Below are 18,787 nucleotides of genomic sequence, written 5' to 3'. Positions count from 1 at the left end.
AGTTCTTGTAACTTACTCAGCTTCAGCGCCCCATCCTACCCGTTAGGAATAAAAAAGAAGGCTGAGTGTTTGATTTGCATTTGCGGCACAATTTGCAAATGTTTCGAGGCTTTATACAAACAGACACGCACATTCGTCACACAAAACAAGAACTTAAGAGTATAAAAACCCCGTTTCAGGTAGATTCTACTTCGGGGAACGCTTCTACCCAACCATAGCTACACTACATACTGTATTCCTGAATTTCTGCATTATGTCCTATGGGCTGCTATCACTTTCACTCGACATCCAAGGGGAAATTACGTCAAAACTATCATTGTCCCATGTTTGACTATTGGAATGATCACTCTGTAATTTTTAGTCTACGTTTCTCAAATTCAGTTAAAAGGAAAAAGGAGCAGGTGGCCATATTGGAAAACGTTAGACATTCTGCCTCTCCCGGTTGGGGTTCAAAAAACCTGCCCCTAGTAACTCAGCGAGTCAAAGCCTTCCTTCCGCACTTTGAATTCAAATTAAGATATTTTAGGTAAGAGAGTTTAGAAGCCGTATTAAGCGTTAGCACCCAGTCACATTTTTTAAAAGAGAAGAATGCCGCCATCTTTATTAAGGGAAACTGCTGTTTTAAATAAATGCAGTCTTAGAGAAGTTTCTCTCTGAAAGTCAGCGCTAGAGATCAGAGTTGGGGGACGATGGAATGGCGGTAGCCCGTTTTTATGGTTTGAGCCGCTTTATTCCTCATTGAAAACACGGTAAAAGGTGAGCGCCATTTTGAGTATGGGCAGAGAATGCCTGCCGCCATTTTGAGAGGCGCTACTCCCGGACCGCCACCATCTTAGAAAAGGGCAGTCGGCAGCCGCGCTGTCTCTAAAGAGGCCGTGCACTGCATACCGATGCACCTACAGTATTAATTTTTTTCGAAACGGCCATTTTAAGTGTGGGCAAGTTATCAAAGGACATCTTGGAACAGGGCAGAGGACTCCCTTCCCCCACAAAGAGCGCTATCCCGAAGCGCCATTTCAGAAAAGGGCAATTGGTTCCATTACCATGGCAACCGACTATTCTCCGCAGCCCTATTGATTTATTTAAATTTTGTTTTTAAAGTGCTACTGAAAGGCTCAGTGGTATCCTCCACTTCAGGCGCCTGTTGCTTTTCTCCCCATAAACCCAGCCGCGGTAATTCTATAAATTATTCTACTTCACAGCACTTAAAAATCACTGTCCTCTCGTCGTTCTCTCCTCACTTTCAATGAATTAATTATCTAGTTAAAACGCACACAAATGCGCAATTTTGACTACTGAGATAGGAACATAGGAAACTGCCTTATGTTGAGTCAAACAATTGGTCCATCTTGCTCAGTATAGTCTACACTGACTGGCAGCTGCTCTTCAGAGCTTCAGGCTAGAGTCTCCCAACTCCACTCAGAGATGCTGCAGATCGAACCAGGGACCTTTGGCTTGTACTGAGCTATGGTCCTTCATATTGCAATAAGTGGAACATTGTCATCAATCAAAGGGCCAGTTTATTTGCTGACAGATTTATTTAATATATACAGTGGTACCTCGGGTTACATACACTTCAGGTTACATACGCTTCAGGTTACAGACTCCGCTAACCCAGAAATAGTGCTTCAGGTTAAGAACTTTACCTCAGGATGAGAACAGATATTGCGCGGCGGCAGCAGGAGGCCCCATTAGCTAAAGTGGTGCTTCAGGTTAAGAACAGTTTCAGGTTAAGAACAGGCCTCTGGAACAAATTAAGTACTTAACCTGAGGTACCACTGTATAAGGGACGCAGGTGGCGCTGTGGGTTAAAGCCTCAGCGCCTAGGACTTGCCGATCGAAAGGTCGGCGGTTCGAATCCCTGCGGCGGGGTGCGCTCCCGCTGCTCGGTCCCAGCGCCTGCCAACCTAGCAGTTCGAAAGCACCTCCGGGTGCAAGTAGATAAATAGGGACCGCTTACCAGCGGGAAGGTAAACGGCGTTTCCGTGTGCAGCTCTGGCTCGCCAGAACAGCGATGTCACGCTGGCCACGTGACCCGGAAGTGTCTCCGGACAGCGCTGGCCCCTGGCCTCTTAAGTGAGATGGGCGCACAACCCCAGAGTCTGTCAAGACTGGCCCGTACGGGCAGGGGTACCTTTACCTTTACCTTTACCACTGTATAAGTAAGACGTCCGTGAAAGTGGTTTAAAGGTTTTTATTGCAAACATAGGAGTTTATATACGCAGAAGAACAAAAGCAGCCAGCCATACTAAGCAAACTAGATCATTAGTTTATTTTTAGTACTAGGCCTTAGCCATGGCACATGCAAAATAAGTACTTGTGTCTCTGAGCATGGGCAGACTGTTCCTGAATAGCCACAGCTAGCTCTCAAACATTTGGGATTTCTGGCAGGATGTCTATGTCAAAGGAGGTGATTTTTGAGCAGGTGCGAATTGCAGTATTTATTTTCTTAGGAATTAATTGCCTGGATAGCTCTGTTGGTTAGTGTATAATAATAATAATAATAATAATTTATTATTTGTACCCCGCCCATCTGGCTGGGTTTCCCCAGCCACTCTGGGCGGCTTCCAACAAAGATGAAAAATACACTAAAATGTCACATATTAAAAACTTCCCTGAACAGGGCTGCCTTCAGATGTCTTCTGAATGTCAGGTAGTTGTTTATCGCTTTGACATCTGATGGGAGGGCGTTCCACAGTGCGGGCGCCACTACCGAGAAGGCCCACTGCCTGGTTCCCTGTAACTTGGCCTCTCGCAGTGAGGGAACTGCCAGAAGGCCCTCAGAGCTGGACCTCAGTGTCCGGGCAGAACGATGGGGGAGGAGACGCTCCTTCAGATATACTGGACCAAGGCCATTTAGGGCTTTAAAGGTCAGCACCAACACTTTGAATTGTGCTTGGAAACGTACTGGGAGCCAATGTAGGTCTTTCAAGACCGGTGTTATATGGTCTCGGCGGCCGCTCTCAGTCACCAGTCTAGCTGCCGCATTCTGGATTAGTTGTAGTTTCCGGGTCACCTTCAAAGGTAGCCCCACGTAGAGTGCATTGCAGTAGTCCAAGCGGGAGATAACCAGAGCATGCACCACTCTGGCGAGACAGTCTGCAGGCAGATAGGGTCTCAGCCTACATACCAGATGGAGCTGGTAAACAGCTGCCCTGGATACAGATTTGACCTGTGCCTCCATGGACAGCTGTGAGTCCAAAATGACTCCCAGGCTGCGCACCTGGTCCTTCAGGGGCACAGTTACCCCATTCAGGACCAGGGAATCCTCCACACCTGCCCGCCTCCTGTCCCCCCAAAACAGTACTTCTGTCTTGTCAGGATTCAACCTCAATCTGTTAGCCGCCATCCGTCCTCCAACCGCCTCCAGACACTCACACAGGACCTTCACCACCTTCACTGGTTCTGATTTAAAAGAGAGGTAGAGCTGGGTATCATCCACATACTGATGAACACCCAGCCCAAACCTCCTGATGATCTCTCCCAGTGGCTGCATGTAAATGTTGAAAAGCATGGGGGAGAGGACAGAACCCTGAGGCACCCCACAAGTGAGAGCCCAGGGGTCTGAACACTCATCCCCCCCACCACTTTCTGAATACGGCCCAGGAGGAAGGAGCGGAACCACTGTATGACAGTGCCCCCAGCTCCCAGCCCCTCAAGACGGTCCAGAAGGATGTTATGGTCGATGGTATCAAACACCGCTGAGAGATACAGCAGAACTAGGAAACAGCTCTCACCTTTGTCCCTAGCCCGCCGGAGATCATCAACCAGTGCGACCAAGGCAGTTTCAGTCCCATGATGAGCCCTGAATCCCAACTGGAAAGGATCCAAATGGTCCGCTTCTTCCAGGCGTGCCTGGAGTTGTTCAGCAACCACTATGGTGCTGATACCACAGGGGTTGCAGGTTTGATCCCCATATGGGGCAGCTGCATATTTCTGCATTGCAGGGAATTGGACTAGATGATCCTCAGGGTCCCTTCTGCCTCTACAATTCTATGAATTCTAATCCCAACCACTCTTGGAAGACATAATTCAGTATGACCTCAGCTATGTCATTTTCCACCACGTAAAACAAAACCAAATAAAAATAGTCACAAATAGTCTCCTTTCCTACAGTTGCCTAGCTTATGCTGCACTTACCTGGGCGTAATCACCATTGATTCCAATGGGGCTCAATTTTGAGGGATTATATAGGAGTGCGCCTGTTAGTACCTCATTCACCTTTCTCCCTTTTTTTTATTCAAAAGGTTATCCACTGGATTTCAGCAGGACATAGGGACTGACGTGACTTGCCTGCTAGAGAAGGAGTACTGTACTTACATGGTGAGTTTACATTGAAGCAGCTCACTTAGTCAGCTATGAATGATTATGCCTCTGTGTGAGTAGAGAACTTTAGAAGGTTCTGCTGCCAAAGTTGCACTAATTCTGTATTTTGGATTTTTGACCAAACTCTCAAGAAATTTAAGACGTATGAGGAGATGTTATTATATGTAATATCCTTTTACTCAAAGAGATTTCCCCAGAACCCAGCCAATATGGATGTGGCTGAGAAAATATAAGACTCTTTCAAGGAGAGGACAATTTGAACTATAAAATCCCTACTTTGTGTCAGGGGTAGTCGGAACACACAAAGTTTTTGGCATCACCAACTTTTGAAATAAAAAAATTGGTGGCTGGACGTGGAGCCAAGTACAGATCTGGCAGTGGCAGAGTCAAGTTTTTTTTTTTGGGGGGGGGGGTTTAATCTGGCCAAGTCAGAGTTGTCAGAGTCCTCTAGATCCTAAGGTGTAAAGCAAAACACAGACACACACACACACACACACACTTAAAGGATAAAATAGCAAAATCCTCTTGCTCTTGAGTGGTTTAAAAATGGCAGGAGAGAGCAGCAAAAGGCCCACCGCCTCAAGGTGTATGCCTTTAACAGCTGCATGGCAATGCCACTGTAGAATATCTGGATTTTTTACTGTCAAACACATGAGAAGTCCCTGTCGAAACAAAGAAAGGTGACAACCTTACTGTACAATCTCCTGTGTCACTGAGTGCATACTCAACTTGGTGAAAATAAAATAAAAGGGCAAAAGCAATACTTCAATCACAGCATAAGCTCCTTTCACCCACCATAGTCCATTATATTCATGTGGATTTTGCTTATTCTTGCATACACTCCCAGCATTTTAAATTGAAACTCCCAATTGAGTTCCCCAATTTTCATACTTACTGAGCCCTCTCCACTGTACAAACAGTGTACACTCAGGTCTCAGTTCAGAGCCTTGTGTCAACAGAAACCTGAATGTACACTGTTGGAGGCAGTAGTCCTCTGAATGCCAATTGCAGGAACTCCGAGAAGCGGGAGAGTGCTGTTACACTTGGCTCTGTTCGGGCATCTGGTTGACTACTGTGAGAAAAAGGCTTCTAGACTCAATGTGTCATTGGCCTGATCCAGGCTCTTCTTACGTTCATTTTAATTTAAAAGATTCATGGGAAAACCCGACATTGAGCAGTGGCACATGCCATTCTTTAAAATAACACCACTACCCAGTTTTGCTAAAAAGTTCATAATTGTTCCTAGATATGAACAATATTTATTTAATGACTTAATCAGCACATATTTACCTGGCCTTTCAGCCAAAAAAGGTTCCCAGAGTGGCTTACAAAGATCAGAAATAGAGTCCCTGATCTCGGGATTACAAAGTCATGGCACGAAAGAAGAGATTGCGAGGGAAGAAGAAAAAACATGCAAACTCAGACTTTAGTTCTAAATTGCAAAGTTCTTACAATAACCAGCTGGAATAGAAATGGTTCCAGCAGAAGAGGAGCCAAACCCATCTCTCCCTCTGCTGAAACCTGATGGAATGGATGTGACTGAATGATAGATGGGGGAGAGGGGAAGCCTGATGGAATTGGTTTCTCAGCAGAGTTGATAGGGTGATCCTGCCTTGCTTCTCTCCCTCTGCTGCAGTCTGCCTGTCCAGGCATAGCTAGATTTAGTTCTGTTAAGAATAACAAACACCAACCATTTTCTTTTCGTTTGCAAATGTGAAGGGGATTCTAACTCGCCATAAGCAACTTGGTAAATAACTTACAAGCCTGCTTAAGAAACAAACAAAAAGAGTTCTTAAAATCTGTTGAAACTTTTATCCAAGGGCTGCCAAGTAGAGACAAAACTTGCTCCCTGGGAAACCAGTTCCCAACCCCAGCAGCTCCTGTGTTTTGCACCAGTGCTTTGCCTTGGCCAGATATCCACACTACAGGACTCCCTACTGCTTTGGCCTTGGTACAGCGCTCTCTCCGCTGCCCCACCCCCGCCTTGTGTCTCTGAGATTACAGCAATCCCAGTTTCCTTTGAATCCCAGCCCTGCAGGCTACCATCTATCCTCAGCAGGATCATAAATTGCTAACAAGCATGTCCCGAAGCCTGCCGGCTGCCACGGCTCAGCCAGAAACTTGCTGTGTGCAGTCGAGCGGGAGGGTCGCATCCCATAATGTGACAAGGCAGGCAGCGCACCGGCAGGTTCTGGTGGCGGGCAGCTGAAGCTGCTGGCTGCTGGTGACAGTGACAGTTGGATGCTGTATGATAGTAAGCCAGTGCTGAAAGTGCAAGGAAGAAGAGAAACAGCAGCTTGAGAAGTTGGAGGGCATCAGCAGGGGGCACCACAGTAGAGGCATCACAGGCTATGGCACTTCAGGGTCACATCAACGTGGCACCAGACTCCTACCTTTTGAACGAGGGCAGGTGCTACTGTATGTTTGTTACAGCACATGGGGATAACCCAACAGTTATGAAGTCCAAGGTTGTGCCACACTTTAGGGTACCATTAAAAGGCAGGAAACTGGCAATGATTTGGTTTACCTGATGTGCTTTTCACCTGGGTGGCATTTTTGCATTGTCTGTCTTGAGCTGCCTCTGAGAACAGAGGTGAAGAACCTTTCTGGCAGGTTGAGAGGTGTCAAGTTCCTGAATGCTGAAAAAAACAATTTGGGAGTCTTGCAGCCTTTTTTACATTTCTTCTGGCAAGGCTCTGGTGCCTTAAAACAGCTGCATGTCAGCCAGAAATTCAATAGGTGAGGCTCCTGTCAGCATGAGGAATCCTTTTACTTATTGAATTTTTCTCTATGGTGCAGCTAAGAAAGGTTCCAGAGCAAGGCAGCAACCCTAACTTTCCAGAAGGGCCATAGCTCAGTGGTTGTGGCACCTGCTTTACTTGTGTAAAGTCCCCATCATCTCTTGTCAAAAATATTGGGTAACCCTGCCTACCATGTCGGGACAGACATTACTGCATTGGACTGTCCACTGGTTTGACTCATGAAGTTGCTTCTTTATATCTGCTAACAAACCAGGTCCTGAAGCCAGATGCAGGTGGGGGTGAGGAGTTGAGTGTTAGCAAAGATAGTTGTGGAGTGGAGCAGTTCCTCCTTGGTTAGAAGCCACCTGGCTAGTCAAAAGACCTGCACAGATAATTTGCCAGGGTGGTTTGCTTTCCATCTTGGGCTTTTCCTTACAGCTCAGCTCAGCCTCAGCTTTCTCTTATTTATAATGTCTGTAACACTTTTTAACGTAGGATGGGATTTGCAGTTGTCAGCTCATAACAACAGCCCTGTGAAGCCAAGTTGTTAGGCTGAGAGACTGTGTCTTTCCCAAGGTCACACAGTGAGAGCTTCATGGCAGAGCAAGGAGCTGAAATAGTGCTTCACACTCAAGGCTGTGTGCAAACAATAATTCCTGAAGAGCAGGTGTAGGGATGTGTTTGTGTGTATTCATAGAATCGTGTGTGTGTGTGTGTGTGAGAGAGAGAGAGAGAGAGAGAGAGAGAAAGAAAGAGAGAGAGAGAGAGAGAGAGAGAGAGAGAGAGAGAGAAACTTTCCTCTTAAAGCAGTCTTTCCCGACACTAGCTCCATTCCCACTGCTGCACAAATGTGACAAACTCTTCTGATACCCTTCGCCAGGCTTTCTGTATTGCCAAATCAGCACCAGTGAATTCCCACTCACTCACACCTGGGCATCAAGTATGTGCCCAGCCTCATCTATCCCAAGCTGCAAGCAAATTTCTCTCAAATTTTGTACTTGTGGGGAACTGCAGCAGTGCCTGCTTCAGTCCCAGAGCCCTTTCAAGCATGTGACCATTAGATAAAGAATCGGTATCTCCGTAGAGTCAGTACCCTAAAGCTGACAGCTTACCTCAGTGTCCTACTTCATGAGCACAATGCGCTTTTTTTGTCCAATTAGGGTAAACCAAAGAAGAGTTTTGTTAGGATAGGAATGACCGGTTGGATAAAGAGTAAGAGGTATACAGGACAAAGTTGCTGAACAAAATAAAATACAAATGCAATTTATAGTTTATACTCGTGCTCCAGTAGTTACCTTCCAGTGCAACTGATTTGTGTATGTGTGCTTGTGTGAGTGGGACCCAAATTCCCTCTTTTAAGGTAAAGATCCATCCCTTCCAAGTTTTAAAAGCCCTCTCCAGTTATCTCAACCTAGAGTGTTTTTTTTTGAAACCAGCCTGTAACATACCTAGTTAATTTAGGAGGTTTCCCTGAGGACTGCTGGTGATGTCTTAGTGGTAGAACTCCTGCTTTTCATGCAGACGTTCTGCGGTTCAGCTCCTAGTGTCTTGAGACCTTGGCAAGCTGCTGGGAGTCAATAGTATACAGTACTAAACTAAATGAGTCAATGGCAGTTTCACACATGAGTGATTGCTAGCTTTGAGGAGAGTCCTGGGCAAACAATCCTCTGGTAAGCCCCTTCCTCTGTCAGCGAGCCCTGGCAAGCTTAGGAGCCTGTATCCCTTCCAAGCAGTTGTGGGCAACTGGGTCTCTCAGCCCTTTAGTTTTCCCACAATGCTCCAGAGCAACATTGGGTTGAGAGCAGAGTGACTCGATCTAGCCTTCTTTTGTTTTTCAGAGTCCCTCAAAGGACACTGAGAGGGTGGACATCTACATTGGGATCTCTGCACAGGGGACCTGGCAGCTGCCCAAGGATGTCAGGTGCTGACAGCAGCCTAGTGGCTCCAGCTCCTGCTGCCATCTCAGTAGGAACATAGGAAGTTGCCTTATACCAGATCAGGCCTTTGGTCCATCGAGCCCAGTATTCTCTATTCTGATTGGCAGTGGCTCTTTAGGGTTTCTGGTGAAGGTCTTCCCAAGCCTGTGCTCCACTCCAGAGTCATGATCTCTGCAGGAGATCTCTCCCCTCCAAAGTTGGCCATGTGGACTTCCTTTTGCCCCCTTTGCTACTCTCCTTCTGAATTTCCCTAGTATAACTTGTTTAATCTAGCATTCCTTCTTCTGCCAGAGGGCAAAAATATGCCTTGGTCCCCATTCCCGGTGTGTAGGCCAGACAATGACTTCACCCTTGTTGTTCAAATGCAGGCTTCTTGCCCACCTGCGTTGGCAAGGAACCTTATCAATTAAGGAGAAAGGCTGGATTCATCCAGCCACCTGGGATTGCTCCATTGCCTATTCATTGTTTGTGGTGGGGGTAGGGCAAGGGCATGTTATGGGGGAACGTGAATGGGTAGCACTCCAAACTAGCTCACTGTTCAGTTTTATTACGTTTAAAAATGCATTTTCATGTCAGTAATTGGATCTAAACAATCTGATCTGTGTCAGTGAGAAGCTGTCCTGGATTCTGCCCCATCCCAGCCTCACCATCTCCACTGAAGTGGCAATTCTTTCTCTGTGGTGCTGGAAAATACGGGGCAATGACCAGAATGGAAATTAGGGACTTCACTGCAGGTTGCAGCCACTGGGTGGCACTCTAATTTCACAACTGCAAGGCGGCTGAAAAGGGTTGAACTCACAGCCCTGTGCCTGCCGCAGCAGTGGCAGCTGGCTGTTTGGAACCTCTGCAGAGCCAGTGCGTCCGGGACAAAAGTCCCATCCGTCTAGATTATGGGCCAGTTCTAATCATAGCTCCTCCTCCTTCCCCACTGCCATAGTCCCAAACCTGAGTTATTCCTCCCCCTCCTTCAACTCCCACAAGCCTTCCTCTGTTATCTCAGCCTGGGGTATTTTACAGAAGCCAGCCTGTAACATACTGGGTTAATTTAACGGGCTCCTCTTGGGACTTCGGGCCTGTTTATGTTGTAGCTTTTCCGCTGATTTCCCAATTTGATATGAAAGCTAAATTAAGCAGTGGCATGGCTTGCGGGTCTCGCCCGCTGCATACCAGGGAGGCGTTGGCACCTCGTGGGTTTGCTGCAGGCCTCCCATGGGACTTGCCACCTGTCAGGGCTGCAGTCAGCATGAAAATTAACACTAGTCACTGAACGCTCCGAAAGCAAGGGGAAAATGAAAAGGAGCCGCCCTGATTCAGGGTAGTGCATGACAGGATGGGGAGAAGGGTGAGAGGGCTATGGGCTTGAGGGCATCAGAAGACTTTAAAAGGCATGGGATTTTAAAAAGGTGGGGGAAGAAAAATCAGACTTATGGTTCAGCTGAGTGAGCTACCCTGCCATAGAAAAGTCCATAGGATGATGCTCAAAGGTGAAAAGGCATCACTCATGGCCCGTGAGCCAGCAAAACGAGCAGAGGCAGACTGTGGTGGCAGCCCATCTGCTTTTGTCATTGCTACATCACCAGATGCTCTTTCTGCATCAGCCTTCCCCAACCTGGGCACAAATGGTATCTGGAAGGCTCCGGGTTGGGAAAGGCTGTTCTAGATGTCCTGTCACAGGAGGTCAAAGCCTTTACTTGGCGAAAGAGAAGGTCTGAGAGGGAACGGCAAGGGCACCATCAAGCCATAGGGGAGACAGTTCATCCACCCTCTGTCCTAAAGGCTCATTAGCCCTTGCAGAGCTAGCTACACACCTGCAGCCTGACCAAGCCTTAAGAGCAGTGCTTGAGACCCATCAGGCTGATTAATATGAAGGGGGAGGGCTTTCTCAGTGGCAATCCCACACCTTGGAAACTTCCCACCCACAGAGATTCATAGAGCCTTGTTGCTGCTGGTCTCTCTCACCCAATTCCCCAAAACCTCTGAAGCCTCATTTATTCAAGTCTGCATTGGCTGAATTGTGCTGTACGTGGAAAAAAATCTTTAGCTGCTGCTGGTTGGTGTGTGTGTGTTTGCAATTGTATTTTTGTGTGCTTTACAGTTTTGTAACCTGTCTTTGTGCCTTGAAACATTGGTCTAAAGGTTGCGTAGCGCAATCTTGGGTTATAACCAAGTTTCTTAATGCAAAAATGGAAGGGGCTGGGAGCAGCTTTCCTTGAAGTAACATGTCAAGTAAAGTCCTGTTTCTCAACAGCTATCCTGGATCCTCACACAGTGGCTGATTTGATATACTTTTAACATGAGGGCTGTGTTATGGCTTGAGATTGTGTGTCTGTGTGTTCTGCTATAAATTCCTGTGCATTTGTTACATTGGTGGCATGTATGTTGTCTAGGTGTCATTGTGTGTCTTGGTGTTGCGTGGCTGTGATGCATTTCTGGCTGTTTTCTTATAGCCACCATGCCGCTGTAAATGTATGTGACCATTATGATGGTATTTGTGGTATATTATGAAATGTTTGCAGTAGTACTGATGTGTGAGTGTGTTCTTCCCCAAAGTTATTTTCTGTGCCTGTATTGTGTAATTTTGATGGATGATGCCTTTATGCGGCTGGTATATTCGGAGGCTGTATTTGTGTGTACTGCATATGGTCATTTCCATAGCCATTTTCTAGGCATGAAATAGGCATTGGGAACACATGTGCTACATATTTGTGTTGGTGTTTACATATATTCCCGCAGTCACATTGAGGTGCGTAGTAGACACCTCTTCAAAGAGAGACCTTATCTAGTACATCATTGTGTCTGCTGTGATGTCTTTGTACATGTCTGATGGGACCAAGGTGCCACTATACCCAAATGTGTGTGATTTTAGTGGTGTTGCAGACTAGTGTGTAACTGAGCTGAGTTTCATTCTCATTTGCACCTGGAGGCTTCCAGGGAGCTGAGATGCAGCTGACTCTGGGGAGACGGCAGCAGCTATTTGTACGGGAATCCCACCCCTCATCGCCAGGCTCTCTATGAAATAACTGCAATGTTCAGCTGCATCAGCAGGGAGAGAATGACTGAGGGAATCATTTTCTGTCTCTGAGCTGATAATAACTTGGCATCATGCAGCCAAGAAGTGTGGAGATCCTGGAGATTAAATCAGAAAGGGGGGGGGACGAGACAGAGAGCAAAAGAAAAGAAAGAAGGGAAGGGGTTCAAGGGAAGAAGAACCTGTTTAGTGGGAGTCACGTGTGCTTACATGTTAAGGACTGGTGGCTGGTTGCAAACATTGGAGTAAGTGGATCGAAAGAAAGGAAGGGTGTGTAGAGAATGATTAGTGGGAGACATGGCAGAGGACCTCTCCCATGAAGCCTTTGGCATAACCCCTTAGCCTCCATATCCTGCTGTGGTGAAACCTAAGTACATGGCGCTTTACAAAATTGAAGTGGACAGGTTTCCGCCCCAAGGGGCTCACAATTTAACATTTGCAGTAAAAGGGTTCTCCTCTCCCTTATGTCAGATTTTAGATTATAAGCTACTTGGGGCAGAGACTTGTTCTCTTGTGCTATGAAGCACCATGCTCCATGATGTCGCTATACAGTATAGGCAGATCGTCATCATGCCGTCCAGATATTTCCTGGGGCCTTGAGTACAGTGAATTTGGAAGCCCATTGGTTCACACCTATCTCTAAACATATGTATGGGCAACATGCCATCATAGAGAAACTTCTTTCAGATTGTATTCTGTTGTCGTTTCTTTCCAGAAGTTTGTCAGGATTCTCTCACATAAGGAGATTAGTAAGGGCAGGCGTGTCTTTCTGTGACAGCTTGCCCATCATTGCCCACCTTCTCCTGCCATGCGGAGCCACAAGAGATATGGATTGTGTTCTTGGTCATGCTCTCCGCTCAGGCTCACCACCAGTGAGGCCACCCCAGGCCTGGCTAATGCACTGTGTGAACTGATTGTGTGTCATAGGATGTACTGAAAATCCTCTGCAACGTGGACAGCTTCCGCAGTAGACATGTAGTATTAGAGAATAGGTCAGATAGCTCCATGTGGCTCTAGCCAGCAAGCTCTGTCATATGGTAAAGCTGAAGATCCTACAGGAGGAATATCCTACAGGATCAGTAACTGGTCTTTGTAAACTGCCACGTGTATATGTATGTGAAGTTGTTTTCTGCCCTCAAATATAAAAGCTCAGATCCTGGCCTATGAGCACAGGTAGCTGCCTTGTTTGCTTGGAGGACTTGTTTGTTTGTTTGGAATTTAAGCAGATTCATGCCATCTGAAATTCGATTTCTGTTCCTCTGAGAATGCCTCAAGGGCAAGCTATTCCAGAGGCCTGGTGTTGGGCTACCTGTTTTCACTTTGCTGAATCCAGCTGAGTGCCCCAATCTGAAATCAGGAAGAAGTATGCTGCTGCAGCAGCAATGAAAAAGCACTACATAGCACTACATAGCGGGGACAAGGAGAAGCAGCAAGTTTCACCTGCATCTGACTGCACTCCAGGCCTGCAGCCTGGAATCATAGAATCATAGAGTTGAAAGAGACCACAAGGGCCATCGAGTCCAACCCCCTGCCAAGCAGGAAACACCATCAGAGCACTCCTGACATATGGTTGTCAAGCCTCTGCTTAAAGACCTTCAAAGAAGGAGACTCCACCACACTCATTGGCAGCAAATTCCACTGTCGAACAGCTCTTACTGTCAGGAAGTTCTTCCTAATGTTTAGGTGGAATCTTCTTTCTTGTAGTTTGGATCCATTGCTCCGTGTCCGCTTCTCTGGAGCAGCAGAAAACAACCTTTCTCCCTCCTCTATGTGACATCCTTTTATATATTTGAACATGTCTATCATATCACCCCTTAACCTCCTCTTCTCCAGGCTAAACATGCCCAGCTCCCTTAGCCGTTCCTCATAAGGCATCGTTTCCAGGCCTTTGACCATTTTGGTTGCTCTCCTCTGGACACGTTCCAGTTTGTCAGTGTCCTTCTTGAACTGTGGTGCCCAGAACTGGACACAGTACTCCAGGTGAGGTCTGACCAGAGCAGAATACAGTGGCACTATTACTTCCCTTGATCTAGATGCTATACTCCTATTGATGCAGCCCACAATTGCATTGGCTTTTTTAGCTGCCGCGTCACACTGTTGGCTCATGTCAAGTTTGTGGTCAACCAAGACTCCTAGATCCTTTTCACGTGTACTGCTCTCAAGCCAGGTGTCACCCATCTTGTATTTATTTTTTTTGCCCAAGTGCAATACTTTACATTTCTCCCTGTTAAAATTCATCTTGTTTGTTTTGGCCCAGTTCTCTAATCTGTCAAGGTCGTTTTGAAGTGTGATCCTGTCCTCTGGGGTGTTAGCCACCCCTCCCAGTTTGGTGTCATCTGCAAATTTGATCAGGATGCCCTTGAGTCCATCATCCAAGTCGTTGATAAAGATGTTGAATAAGACCAGGGCCAAGACAGAACCCTGTGGCACCCCACTAGTCATTCTTCTCCAGGATGAAGAGGAACCATTGATGAGCACCCTTTGGGTTCGGTCAGTCAGCCAGTTACAGTTACATATGAGATATGAGATATGGATATGAGAACTGTTAGTCCTAAGGTGGGTCTCTGAACCCTAATGCTTTCTTCTGTGTGACAGATGAATGGATGCCTGGACAAGTGAGGGAAAGAGAGACAAATGGATGGATGAAAAAGCGAGGGAACAATTGCTGGTTGGAAAGCTGTGGCGAGGAAGGAATGGCTGAATGTAGTGAGGGATAATGGCATGGGCGTAGCCAGGATTTTTGTTGGGGGGCAGGCTTTTGTTTGGGGGAGCAGAACCTCAGATTTGTATTTATTTTGATTGATTTAGGGTGGCAGCTGTTCCCCTGCCCTCCCTTGGCAATGCCCATGAATAATGGGTATTGTGATCCAAAACATCTGGAGGGCACCAGGTTGGGGATGAATGATCTACGCTGTGCAGGGTCACATGAGATGATTTGCAGCTTGATGCATACACGCCTCTAAGTTGTCCCTCAGAGCTTTTCTTACACAGTCATTGCAGTACTTGGTAAACACCCCTTTGTCCTTGCAGACATCTTCCCCAAGGTTTCACTTCTGTTGCTTTTTCTGAGCAAGTTTACTACTTTTTGCCTGGAGAAAATGCAGTGGTTTAACCAAAGAGAGCATCTACTCCTGTTATCAAAATAAAAATAAAAATTGTGGAATGGGCTTGTGGAGTCTTTACTGGAATTTGCTTTGGCCTCGTAGTTAGTGACAAATGGCATACAACTCTCCCAGCAAACCACCCTACCACCATGAACTTTAAAAGTTAATGGGCTTTAAAAATAAATAACTCATTTTTAAAATATTGGGAGTTTGTGCCTATACTTCTCTGCTATACAGCCCCTGTGTAGAAATGCTCATATAGTTACTAATATCAATGAGGCTATCTCTGTTTTCACTCATACCTCACCCCATAGTGGTGTTCTAACATTTTGTAAACCTTCCCTTTAGATTTATTTGATTTCAATTTTACTTCATTTATTTGGAACTGGTTTGCTTCCCCTTTCCTGAGCTGAGGCACATATTCTTCCAGGTTTGTTTTTTTCTTAACTGGGGCGAATAGCAACAGTATTCACCCTGACATTGTAATATTATCATTGGGAGATTTCTCACTGCATGCCCAGATCATGGCTCTGTGGTCAAAGACAAAGGTTTATGCCTTGACCCAAGAGCTGAAAGCAGGAAACAGCCAGTGATCTGGCACAAAGAGGAAGCCAGCACTGTTCATTATGGTTGTGGATCAGCCCCCAGCTAACAAACAGGGTGCCAAATTGGATTGAGCTGGTACCTCCTAGGGTAGAAGGTCTGGTACTGTCTAATTTTACAAGTATCAGGCCAGAGCCGCTGTCCCCTGTAGGAGTTTTCTGCCTTCAGCAAGTAACCAGACATATTCTGTTGTCTCCTCTTGCCGTCACCTTCATTTCTTCTTGAGTTGAATGTAGGACGAGGCCTGGCCTGGCTGTCACTGTCTGCCTTAGAAAGATTCCTGTTTTAAGGCGAAGATTGGATCAGTGGCTTGCTGTGAGCCCAGGGGGATGTTTACAAGAAATTCAGAAACAAAGACAAAATTCAGTGACTCCTTGCTACAGTGAGGCGGGTGAGAGTGGAGGAAGATCTTTGCTGTATCTCCTTGGAGAAACTGAAAAAAAAATCTGCCTGTTGCTAGTTTGCATATGCTAATTAACCCAAACCAGAGCCCTGAAGCCAAAGATCTGGCTCTGGACCAATTTGTGAGATTTGCTTTCTACACTGCTCTGCATCCTTTCCCAACAACAGCAAGCAATATCATTGGTCTCTCCTGTGTGAAGTCCCCCCTATGCATCTCATTCCTACCTTGGTAATGGAACATTCCCTGGCTTTATATATCCTTTGCATGTTGAAGATTATATCAGACCATGATAAATGAAGGGGAGAGGGAATCGGGCTGATGAGCAAACCTACACATAAGGGCACATTTAAGTTACTAATTAACAGACATTGAAAGGGGTGGAGCCTGGCATGGTTCATGTGACTATTGGGCATCAAATCTTGGAATTTCACACTAAGGCACCTCTGACCCTGGCTGCCCGTAGAGCCCTATTGGATCAGACCAAAGATCCACTTTGTCCGGCATCTTGCTTCTTGTAATGGCCTATCAGATGCCTTCAGGAGCCTCACAGACTGAGCATGAAGGCGGTAGATATTTTCTGCCATTGTCTGGCAGTAACTATTTATTCCGTGGCACATTGCCTCAGAATATGTTCCATATAGCCACCGTAACTGGTAGCCATTGATAGATTTATTCTCCATGCATTTGTCTAATCCCCCATTAAAGCCTTCCAAGCCAGTGGCCATCACACCACATCCTCTGGCAGCAAATTCCATGAATTAATTATACATTGTGGAAAGAACCACTTTCTCTTGTCTGTCCCGACTCTGCTGCCCATCAGTTTCATTGATGGCCCATGTGAACTAGTATTATAAGATCGAGGAAGGAAAAAACAATTACTTCACTCTGTCCAGTTACTGTACAGTACTTTACTACACTGCATCTAATTTTATAAACCTCTTTCCTGTCCCTTCTTCATAGTTCTTCCCTCCAAAACTAAAAATCTCAAACGCTTTGGCCTTTCCCAATAGAGAAGATGCTCTAACCTCCTAATGAATTTTGATGCTTTTTTCTGCACTTCAACTCTAGGATACAGGATGACAATGTCTAGACTGACGTGCATAAGAGTATGCAAGGTTTTAAGCAACATCACTGATGTTCCCTTCTGCCCAACAAGGAATACTAAAGCTCATGCACTCCTACCTTGAATGACTCCGAAGACACATATCATTATTCACCTTAGTAAAATAGCCGCATGGCAGCCAAGGAGGGTCCTGGAGAGAGCTAGGAGAGTGGAGGGCATTGTGGGAGCACCAAGACAAGGAGCTGGGAAGGGGCAGAGAAAAGACAAGGAGGGATTGTGGTCAGGTACAAGGTGTTTGCTCCACAGACTAGTGGTGCTGTGTGCAGAGGAGAGACCATGGGGTTTAGATATGGGTTCAAAACCTGCATATTTGGGCTAAATACCATTTCTCACCCTCAGGAGCCCCTTTGCAAAACAGGATTATGAAGTAAAAGAACATTTTAAAGACCTGAACAGCACGTTGTACATTCATTTTTAAATGAGGGTGCCTACAATGCCACGGGTCTGTCACTGCTCTGATCTCTTTAACACCTCCTCTTCCCCCCACCTCTCTCCAAGCCCTCATTTTCCCTACCCAGCAGGGAAGCTTTTCTCTCCATCCCAAAACCATCCTCAGGGAGCAAGGAGTCAACCTGGCTTTAAAAAATAAAGCCCCTGACAAGTTGAAAAGCAAAGCGGTGGTGTCTGACTGAGCCCAGCAGGGGCCACTAGGAGCAGATCACGCCTTCCTCCTTAACCTGAGTTTATTGACACACACTCTTATTCTCTTGCCAGTCTGGGTTTTCTGAAAGAGGGAACGAGTAGAACTGGGGAACACCAGGTGCTGGAACTTCTGGGTTTTCAGGAATAGTTTGGCCGAAACTGGATCCGTGGGTTCTTGAGGGCTGAGGAATGTGGTATAGTAGCTTAGAACTAAAAACAGAGTTATGGTCTCCTCCTTCCTTACCAGAATTAATGGGATTATCTTACTATTAGGACGCGGGTGGCGCTGTGGGTAAAACCTCAGCGCCTAGGACTTGCTGATCGCATGGTTGGCGGTTCGAATCCCCGCGGCAGGGTGCGCTCCCGTTGTTCGGTCCCAGCGCCTGCCAACCTAGCAGTTCGAAAGCACCCCCGGGTGCAAGTAGATAAATAGGGACCACTTACCCAGCGGGAAGGTAAACGGCGTTCCGTGTGCTACGCTGGCTCGCCAGATGCAGCTTGTCACGCTGGCCACGTGACCCGGAAGTGTCTGCGGACAGCGCTGGCTCCCGGCCTCTAGAGTGAGATGAGCGCACAACCCTAGAGTCTGTCAAGACTGGCCCGTATGGGCAGGGGTACCTTATCTTACTATTATACTGCAACTCTGAGCTCAGTGAGAAACATGGGCAAAAAATGTTTTGCTAGACCTCCATACCTGTCTGTTCTGGCTCACTCCTGTCTTGCCACTGGTTTATGAAACAGGGAAAGGCTGAGGGTTCATCAAGGAGCAGGTGTTGTCAGATCTAGTGAACTATAAGAGAGGATGGTGAGAAGCAGGACTCCTGGGTTCCCCTCTGTCTTTCTTCCCCCTCCAGCTCTCACAGCGTAACCTTTTCTTCTC

The 18,787-nt window shown here is 46.6% G+C and overlaps 1 protein-coding gene across 4 annotated transcripts in view; it reads left to right on the top strand.

The window, feature by feature from the left end:
• Positions 1 to 380: 380 nt before the first annotated feature.
• Positions 381 to 18,787, top strand: part of KDELR1 (KDEL endoplasmic reticulum protein retention receptor 1) — a 128,922-nt gene continuing 110,515 nt past the window's right edge. For 2 of the 4 annotated variants that reach the window (XM_079951238.1, XM_079951239.1), the window contains exons 1-2: positions 381 to 526; positions 4,248 to 4,323. The gene's annotated coding sequence lies outside the window, so the exon portion shown is untranslated. Of the gene's footprint in view, positions 527 to 1,049; positions 1,174 to 4,247; positions 4,324 to 18,787 lie in introns of those variants that run through there. The other 2 variants (XM_079951240.1, XM_079951241.1) reach the window with 1 other exon arrangement.

Source organism: Podarcis cretensis, assembly GCF_951804945.1.
Source record: "Podarcis cretensis genome assembly, chromosome: 13".
NCBI classification, from domain to species: Eukaryota; Metazoa; Chordata; class Lepidosauria; order Squamata; family Lacertidae; genus Podarcis; species Podarcis cretensis.
This window is presented reverse-complemented; position numbering and strand designations above follow the sequence as displayed.